The sequence below is a fragment of the Macaca nemestrina genome, chromosome X (assembly GCF_043159975.1).
Source record: "Macaca nemestrina isolate mMacNem1 chromosome X, mMacNem.hap1, whole genome shotgun sequence".
Classification (NCBI taxonomy): Eukaryota; Metazoa; Chordata; class Mammalia; order Primates; family Cercopithecidae; genus Macaca; species Macaca nemestrina.
Window position 1 is genome coordinate 2,450,444 of NC_092145.1, and position 9,850 is coordinate 2,460,293.

General features: G+C 59.2%; 1 protein-coding gene across 8 annotated transcripts in view; it reads right to left on the bottom strand.

The window, feature by feature from the left end:
• The window catches only part of LOC105467336 (ATPase plasma membrane Ca2+ transporting 3), a 66,390-nt gene extending 62,930 nt beyond the window's left edge, over positions 1–3,460 (bottom strand). For 2 of the 8 annotated variants that reach the window (XM_011716852.3, XM_011716856.3), the window contains exon 1: positions 3,223–3,460. The gene's annotated coding sequence lies outside the window, so the exon portion shown is untranslated. The remainder of the gene's footprint in view (positions 1–3,222) is intronic. The other 6 variants (XM_011716849.3, XM_071088855.1, XM_011716853.3 and 3 more) reach the window with 5 other exon arrangements.
• Positions 3,461–9,850: the final 6,390 nt, after the last annotated feature.

Below are 9,850 nucleotides of genomic sequence, written 5' to 3' on the forward strand. Positions count from 1 at the left end.
CACTTGCTTAGATGGAAGCGTTTGCCTTCAGTGCCATGGCACAGGTCCCCATCCATCAGCTGCCATTTATGTGCACTACCAGTGCTTCGGGGTGCCCTGAAGGGGCCATGAATGCAAAGCACACGGGTCTCTGAGTTGCTGGAGATTGATATAAATCCACCTGCTGTTCATTTCTCTCAGTGCGTACATGGGGCAGAGGTGCAGGTGGCTCAGCTTCTGAGCTGCAAGGTCTTCCCAAGAATCCTTGACTTCAGCCCACAGGGCTGGGAGTACCCGAGACAGTGAGTTCACACAAACCACACTCTATTCTGCTGACTTCTGCACACACTTCTGGAGATATAGGAACTAATGACTGCAAGCACAGACCAGACTCCGGAGCCTGATGGACTGCATTTGAGCCCTGGATTTGCTACCTACCGGCTGTGTGACCTTGGGCAAGTTACCTAGCCTCTCTGGGTCTCAGCTTCAATGCAAAATGGGGATAACAGCACTTGCAATAATTTGTTGTTTCAATTAAGTGGGCAAGGAAATGTCTGTACAGCACTCAGTGTCTGACATAAAGTGACTGCCATTATAACTATTATCATTGTTGACATTACTTGGTGTGCTACTGACCACTGATGGAGACAGTGGCCATTGGTGAAATACACAAGCCATCAATTTAAAATCAGAAGGGAGTTCATATGTGCTGATGACTTGCTCTGTGAGGTGGGGGAGGAGGTGCAAAGGCCAGAGGAAGCTCTGCCTGGCTTTGCTGGCTGCAAGAGGCCCAGAGGGTACTCAGCTCTCAGAAGCCCCTGGGGCTCTGGGGCACCCTTGTCCTGTCTACTGGGCAGGCAAGGCGCCCCTTTCCACAAGACATTCTCAGAGGGTCCTCCACAGCTGACCCCGGCACTCCATGGCTGCATCCCTGGGCTGGGAGCAGACGTTCTGGGATGGAGAGCACTCACTGACTCACAGGCTTGGCTTCTCCCGCTAGTGAATGATTCAACCTCTGAAGCTCCAGCTCGCCCAGGCCCACCCCCACCCTCCCTGGATCTGGAATGGAGAAGGGACTTGGCCAAGGTCACAAAGACCATCAGGTATGGGGCTGCTGTCGCTGAAGCCCTAGGCGCCCACATGAGCCTCCTCTGGCCCCTTCCTTGCCCCTCGGGGGCCGATTGGGGCATCTCCATCACCTGGCATTGTGGCTGTCCCCTGGCATGCTCTTAGCCTTAGGGGCTTCCTTCCTCAAGGGACTGGCTCTCCTTCTGGCTCTGTGCAAGCCCCCTCCCACGCCCGCCCCACATCCATCTGTCTGTTGCCCCCTGCTGTGTGAGAGCCTGCCCCTGCACTCAAACCACCTGGCCGTGCTGGGCATGGCCCAGGTGGAGCTGATGGAGACTGGCTGTGTCCTTGGCCCCCCCCTGCCTTGGGGCCTGCAGCAGAGACAATCAATGGCCCGGGACCACAAGTTCCCAGCCCCTTCCAATGGCGCAGACTTGAGGGCTGACCTCACCCTGGGACCCTCTGCTGGGTCTCAGCTGTGTCCCATAGGGGCCCAGGCATCCCCAGCCCTCTCCTCGGAATCCCAGCTCCCCTTTCATGAGCCACATGGCTTTGGTTTCTTCATCTGTGAAAAGAGGCGGCGGGGGGTGGGGGTTGGGGATGAAAACAGCCATTCACTCGTGTGGTTGATGTGAGACTCAGATGGAGCTCAGGAAGTGGGGCTGGCCTTTGATTATTATGATAACCTCTCCCTGCCTCCCTGCTCCACCAGGTCCATAGGAATGTCCCCAGCCATCTGCTCATGAAGGAAGTGGCCTCAATTCAGGGCTGAGTCCCTTCTCTTGGGGGCCTCAATGATCCCATCTGAAAAATGGGGACAAAAGTCCAGGCCTTTCCTCTCCTGTTCAGTGAGTTTGCAGATTCAGTGAGGTCAAGGTCATGAATATGCCATGCAGAAACCAGGTGCCCACTCTGTGCCAGGCCTGTGCAAATGAAGAGCCAGTCCCTGCCTTAAGATGGTCACTGACTGGTAAGGGGTGATGGCAGGGGCGAGGGCACAGAGCCTAGTGGGCAAAGGAGGGGAGGAAGTGCAGGGGGTGCCTGCCAGACTGGCGCCCAAGTCAGCCAGGGGAAGTCGCTGACTTTTAGGGTGCCAGCGGAATTCACGATGGGGGCCAGCTGGGGACAGGCTGGACCTGATCCTTTAGCAGGTAGGGACTCCCTTGGGGTCGGAAGCCTCGGGGCTTCATCTTTGAAAGTTATATGGCCTCGCCAGAAAATGGCAAGCATCTAGTTGAAGAATTCTGGTCCCTTCCCTGCCCCTTGAGTGAGCCAAGGAGCATTTCCACAGTTTCTCCTAAACCCTCATGGAGCCGTCACCCCGGGGGCTCTCCAAGACTCCCTCCAGCTCTGACCTGCCCGTGCGCCATGCCCCTGCCCTGCCTCCCACCTCTCCTCAGCCGGCTGGCTGAGCCACCAACCCCCAGAAGGGCCAGCAGAAAGAAGGACACCAGGTCATAGAGAGAGAAGCCCATCGTCTCAGGCTCTGAGAGATGCGGCACCTGCTATTCCAAATTCCAGAATCTTAAAGCCAGAGCTTTCACCCGTGAGAAAACGGAGGCGGCCACAGGAAAAGCTGGCCAAGGTCACAGAGGCGAGGAGGGGGAGACAGCCGTTCCTGGAGGGATGGAGAAGTTACCTTAGTGCGGCCCCGGGGGCGGCTCCTCATGGGCACTGCCCATGACCACGGTGGGGTCTGCTGGGCAGCCGCGTGGGCGTGCGGGGAACGGTGTGGGAACGCGAGAGGGGAAGGATGATACAGTGTGAGGGCGCGGGGGGGAGGGGGTGCCCGAGGCTCTGGGAAGGTGCGTGTGCACCGGCGGGCTCCCGGCCCAGATCCCGCGCCCCCGGCTGTGCCCACCCTGAGCCCCGGCACGCAGCCCCCAAAGGCCTTGTTCCTCAGACACGGATGCGCGTGCGCGCGCGACGCGGGGCGCAGGGTGCAGGGTGCGGGGCGCTGCCCGCCGGCCTGGGGCCCCGGGGTGACGCGCGGCCGCGGTGCCGCAAGGACACGCAGGCCCGGCGAGGGGCTCAGGTGCCTCGGGCGGGGACCCGGGTCCCTCTACCTGCCGCCGCACCACCTGCCGGGTCATCCTCCCATCCCCGCCCGCGTCTGTGCCCGCGCCGCGCCCGCGCCCACCCCGGCGGCGCCCGCGCGCCCCGAGCACCACTTACCCGGGCATGGGCACGGCCGCCGCCGCGGCCTCGGCTCCGGCGGGCGCTGTCACTGCAGGCGGGCGCCAGGCGGGCAACGATCTGCTCCAAGGACGGAAAGGCCCGGGCACGGGGCGGCCTGGCCAGAGGCGCGGGACGCGACCCTCCGCGGCTGGCGAGGGCTGCGGCCGGCCGAGTGCTCCCCACGCTCTGCACCGGCGGCGGGCGACGCGGCGCGCTCGGCTCCAACCGCAGCTCTGAGCGCGGAGGGAGGGAGGGGGGAGGGGGAGGGAGCTTGGTGAGGAGAAGGGAGGGAGGAGGGAGCGGGCGCGGGGGGCGGTGCGCGGCGCAGGGGCCTCGGGGCTCTGGTGCTACGCACCCGGTGCGTGCCCTTCTGTTCCCAGGACGCGCGGGGGTGCCCGCCCTTCCAGGCCTGGCATTGCCCCCAAAGGGCACTGGCCGAGTGGGGGTGGGTGGGGATGGAAACTGGGGGACCATGGCACCTGTGAGTGCAGAGAGAGCACCCTGAGCTTGCGGCTGGGGCACCAGGCTGCCACTACCTCTCCAGACCCCTGCCCTCTAGGTGCTTCTCCCCAACAGTAAAATGGGGCACAGAGCCAGGTGGCTGATGTGTAGCGTGGGGTCCTTGGGTCTTGCCTCGGTGGGTTCCAAGGCATTGGTGATCTCCTGCAAACTCACACTACCTGTTGAGAGTACAGATGTCCAAATGCGTCTACCCAGAAGAAGCCGCGCTTACCAGAGATACTCAACCGTTGCTTATCACGGGAACACGGTTAGGCAGAACACAGAGACTGCACGCAGGTGGGCACCAGACACAGACACGCAGGGGTACATACATCCCCGGTGTGAGTGGAGACAGACTCACAGACAAACCCCAGTGCAGACACCTGTCCAAGCCCACAAGCCTGCGTTCCCACCTACCCGGACAGAGACCCCCATGCCTGCCGGTGGACCCCCAGGCTTCCCAGCTCCAAGGGCAGTGGAGGCCTCTGACCCCAGGGCCGGCCTTTGCCAGCATTCTGAGCAGCGAGCAGAGAATGCTCGCTGGGGCACAGGTAGAGGCTCTGGGCGGGAGCCTGAGGCAGGTGCAAGAGGCCTGGATGCAGCCTTGAATTCTTTCTTGCCTTGGACAAAGAGGGCCCTGGACATGCTGTGTGCCAGACCAGAGCTGAACACCGGGGACACAGCAGGGACCACAAAGCAGGGAGTGGCCGGCAGATGGCAAATGTGCTCATGCCGCTGAGGTCAGGGTTATGGAACCCCATTGATGGGGAGCCATGAAAGAGGCTGCTGGCGGCTCAGGGAAGGCCTCTTTGAGGAGGCACCACTGTGCTAGGGACCAAAAGGACAGGAAGGTTCTGCTGCCCCTGCCACCAGGGAACTGTCACAAACCCCACAGACTGCTCCTCCCTTCCACAGGAAGCAGCTGGTTCTGTGGAAAGCCAGCGAGATTTGGCATCCCAGAGCCAGGGCCAAGCCCCTGGCACCTCTCAGTGTGGGCTGAGGTTCGCGCGCACACACACTCAGACACCTGCTCACATGTGCGCTCACACATGCTTACTCACACCCACTCACATGCATGCACACATACTCACACCTGCTCATATGCACGAACTCATGCTCGCTCACCTACCTACACAAACACACACACACTCATGCACACACAATCTCACGCACACACATCCTCACAGTCATATGTGCTCACTCACACACCCTCACCCACACCAGCTCAGTGGCCCACACAGTTACACAATGATTCATGCATAGTTACATGCTCTCACACCTACACAACTCACACACTCATCCAGTGAGCACACGGGCACATACATGCACACACACACAGTTACTCACAGTCACACTCACACACACACTCCCCACTCGGTTTGCACCCACACTCACACTCTCACACATATTCATTTCCACACTCATGCAGTCCCCTTCCACGCCAACTCTGAGGCAGCTTTTCCTGAGCCTGGGGCATGTGCTCCTCAGGGCCTAGAGCTGCCATGGGGACATCCCCCCGTCACACACACAGTCTGTGACTTCCCATTGCCCCAAATGGGAAAAATCAAGACTAAAGCAAGCCCCAATCATGCTGGAAATTTATCGTGAGCTAAGTTCTGGCCATTTCTCGAGAGCCCTGCCATCTTGGAGTCGCTCCTCTTACTACCCCACATTCCAGATGGGGAAGTGGAGGCCCAGAGGACACTGGATCCCACCCCGAGCAGGTTGTAAACTGGATTTTGGCCCCCGGCCGGGAGGCCAGCTGCCCCCCATGCCCCCAGGCACCACAGGAGGGCAGAGGAGCTGTGGGCACAGGAGTGCCTCCTGAGGGCCCGTGGCCTCCCTTCTCCAGCACATTCAGGCCGTGTTCCTTCTTGGCCTCCCACACTGTGGCGGGCTCCCTGGGGTCATGTCCTTCCATCCCAGGCCCCAGGGCCCTGCTCTGGAGTGAGCAAAGGCAGAGGCAGTCTGCTGAGCCGGCCTCCTTTGGTGGCCCCCAGCAGGAGCATCCCTTGGGCAAGGAGTGGGTCCTGGCTGAAGACAAACACCTCTTAGCAGACATGTGTGGGCAGGGGAAGAAGCAAGTCTGGGGGAGAAAATCTGAGGCAGGGGTTACCTGCCCCACCACTTTGCCTCTGTCCCTGGGCCCCCAGGGCACTGCTCATGGCTAATCCAGTCAAGAGTTGGCCATGGTGCATACCTTTGTGATGAGCCCACTGGGGCCAAGGTCAGATGGCCAAGGAACAAAGTTTCATGGAAGTCCCCAGTCCTCAGCAAACTGTGGCCCCTAAACAGCTAATGGCCAGGTAAGGTGATGGTCCTTTCTCTGTGGTTTGTGTCTGTTGGTTCCCAGCCCAGAGCCCTGAGGGCCCAGGCCTGGGAATGAGGACACCTGAGTGCCAGGCAAATGCTGCCAGTGTCACTGGTGATCCTTGCTCACTGGCCAGCCCCTCTTGGGTCCTCCATCAGTAAAGAGGTGGGAGCTTTACTAGAAAGTTCTCCCACACAGCAAGTCCTGTCCTCTGCACTGGGAGTACTTAGGGAGCCAAACCCAGGGAGGCCCAGACCACTCTGCTTTCCAGCTCCCTCCCAGGTCCCAAGCCAGCCTGCCCCACCATGCCCTGGACCTGCCTCCTTAGGGTGCACCAGGCCTCTGTCCCCACCACACTCTTCCACATTGCTGATGATTGCCTGGGAAACAAAAGCCACAGAGAACACCCCGCTCTCAGCAGCTGCCCCCACCGCCCCTCCTGGCTGCCTCATCCCCACTCTCACCCCTCCCTCTCTCCATCTGCCTCCATCCCCTTCAGTCCCTGCTCCCCTCCCACAACTGCTTTCTCTCTTGGCTCCTTGGCCTGGTCACCAGGCCCCTTCTCTCCCGGGCCTCTAGGCCATGCCGCCTCCTTGAGCAGGTCCCTCCTGCCACTGTTGGGACAGCAACGCCTTGGCCAGCTCTGAAGTGAGGGCCCCTTTGGCTGGGCCCGGGCCCCCCATCCCGTCTTCTCATGCCCACTGTCTCCCTGGCTGAGGTCCCAGCGCCTTCCCCAAGTCCTCAGGGACCAAGCCCACATCCACTTGCAGCCCAGGGGCAGGCTAAAAATGCCCCCACGGAGGTGTCCTTGTCCCAACTCCTGGAACTGGAATGCAACCTTATTCACAAATAGGGTCTTTGCTGATGTGATCAAGTGAAGAATCTTGAGATGTGGGGTTATCCTGGGTTATCCAGGCAAGCCCTGCATGCAGTGACAAGTGTCCTTATAAGGGGGAGATTACACACACACACTCTCATACACGCACACACATGCTCCCACCCACACCCATGCACAGAGACACACATACACAAACAGAAACACACACATACACACACATGCACACATATGCACCCACACCCCCCAAAAATACACATACACACACAGTCACACACAGACACACACATATGCACACACTCAAACACATGCATACACAAGACACACATACAGACACAGAAACACACACACATTGCACACATAAACACACATGCAGACACCCCACACATACAGTCACACACACAAACATACACACAAACATGCTCACACGCACGCACACACATATGCACACACATATGCACACTCATGCACGCACACTCACAGCCACCCCCCCACAAGAAGCCATGTGATTGCAGTGGCAAAGTGGAGTGAGGTGGCCACAAGCCCAGGACACTTGGAGCCTTCCGGAGCTGGGAGAGGCAGGAAGAAGCCTTCCCTAGAGCTTCTCGGGGGAGTGTGGCCCTGAGACACCTGGATTTCGGACTTCTGGCCTCCAGGACTGGGAGAGGGTCTATGTCCTCTGTGGTGAGCCACCCGGTTTGTGGTTATTCATGACAGTGGCCTCGGGCCACTCATCCAAGTCCCAGCTGGGCCACCGAGGAGCTCCAGCTTGGCAGAGCCCTGCCCACAGCACAACACAGGCTTCTTGGGCTGCTTGGCTTGAGTACATCCACGCCTGGTGGTTCTGGAAAGCTCTGACTGGCAATGCAGAGTGTGTGTGTGTGTGTTAGTGTGTGTGAGAGTGTGAGAGTGTGAGTGTGTGTGACTGTGTGTGTGCAAGTGTGTGTGAGTGTGAGTTTGTGAGTGTGTGATTGACAGTGTGTGAGAGTGTGTGTGGGTGTGAGTGCGTGAGTGTGTGTGTGAGTTTGTGAGTGTGTGTCAGTGTGATTGTGTGAGAGTGTGTGAGTGTGTGTGAGTGTGTGTGGGTGTGTGTGTGAGTCTGTGTGTGTGAGTTTGTGTGTGTGTCCCTTGTGTGTGTGAGTGTGACCGTGTGAGTGTGTCAGTGTGTGTGTAAGAGAGACAGATGGTTCTTTGGGCATGACTCCTGCCAGTGCAGCTCCAGCATAGTCCCCTGGGACCTCTTCCCTGGGCCCTGGCTGCCCCTGTGCAGCAGGCATCAGGGCCTTTCAGTACCCAGGCTGCCCAGGGTTCTCCAGGGCACCAAAGAGGCTGTGCCCTCCCAGAAGCTGAGGGAGACAAGGTCTCTCTGCTGGCGATGTTGCCCTGCCCTGGCTGTCCAGAGTGGCAGGCAGGGGCTTGGCCTCTTCCTGTGGTCCCTGCCTCCTGAGACTAGAGCTGGAGTCTGTGGGAGCAGAGCCTGGAGACCAGGCCACTGCCAGCTCCTCAGGGCAGCCCCTCTGACTTGGCTCCCAGGCCTGCCACCTGCCCCTGCAGCCCTCCAAGGAGGGGTCGTGTCCCTCAGGGGTCCTGCCTGCATTGTGGGCCCAGCCTGCCAAGGTCTGGCTCGCCGTCCCTTTGGCAAGCCCAGACTCGTCTAAACCCTAGCAGTGGATTCGGCTTAGGCTCCCGCTGGGCCCTGCTGTGCCCAGAAGGCACCTGACCTGCAGCAAATGCTGGGAAACGGCCCCAAGGAAGCGGCTTTGTGACCTTCATGGCTGTGCGTGTTTGTATGCACATGTGTTTGTGTGGCATGTTTGTGTTTCTGTGTGCTTGTGTTTGTGTGTTCAAGTGTGCATGTGTGCGTGCGTGTTTGTGTATGCATTTGTGTGCGTGTGCACGTGTGTTTGTGCGTGTGCGTGCATACATGTGTAAGCCCACGCCTGCTGCCTTCCAACAGCTCCGGGATGCTTCTGGCCCTCAGTCGGGGGTCCTCAGGGCCCTCTTCCCCTCTCCAGGCCAGGGAGCATCACAACCAACCCCGTTCTCACATTACACCCAATCTGTCCCTAAGTTCAGGGGATCTTACTCAAGCAAAGATGGGCTGGAACCTGCAGCCCACCTGTTGTCCACCCTGGGCCTTCCTGTGCCACAGCTGGGGCCCTGAGCATAGTCCTACTTTCCAAGCCACTTGCAAATAAATGTAGGGGATTGGCAGCTTGCAGGGAGAACCTTCCCAGCACAAGTGATCCTCCCACCTCAGTCCCCTGAGTAGCTGGGATCACCGGCGTGTGCCCCAATGCCTAGCTAATTTTTTAGTTTTTTGTTTCTTAGAGACGGAGTCTCACTATGTTGCCCAGGCTGGTCTTGGACTCCTGACCTCAAGCAGTCTTCCTACCTTGGCCTCCCAAAGTGCTGAGATGACAGCCGTGAGCCACCACGCCCAGCCATTTTCTTTTTAAGCCCAATTCAGTCTCACCTTGGCTAGTATTATTTAACAGTTTTTACCACACTTGGCGGTGGAGTGAGGCTACGCGATTCATCTTCACACTGTGGTCAGGACCAACTGCTTTGAGGATGAAGCTCACCTTCCACCATGGCCCAGAAGCCCTTGCAGGCTGTGACCCTGTCCAGCTCTGGGCTCCTGCCTGGGGGACTTGGCACCCCGTCCGGGCAGAGTGTGTGCTGCCTGCAGGGCACCCCCTGCTGTGTGGACTAAGCACGCAGCCCGCAGGATGCCTTCCTCTGCACTGACCACCTATATCACACTCGTCCTGCTAGCTTGTCCTCCACCCACACTGCATCCCCGAGCTGGGACATGCAGTGTGATAAAGATGTATGAAATGAGAGGGAGACAGAGAGGAAAGGAGGCACAGGAGGGACGGGAGGGAGGCAGGAAGAGTGGACAGAGATTCACGGGGGCTGTGTTGGACCCACTGAACACGGAGCCAGTGCCCCAAGACTCACTCACAGATGAATGG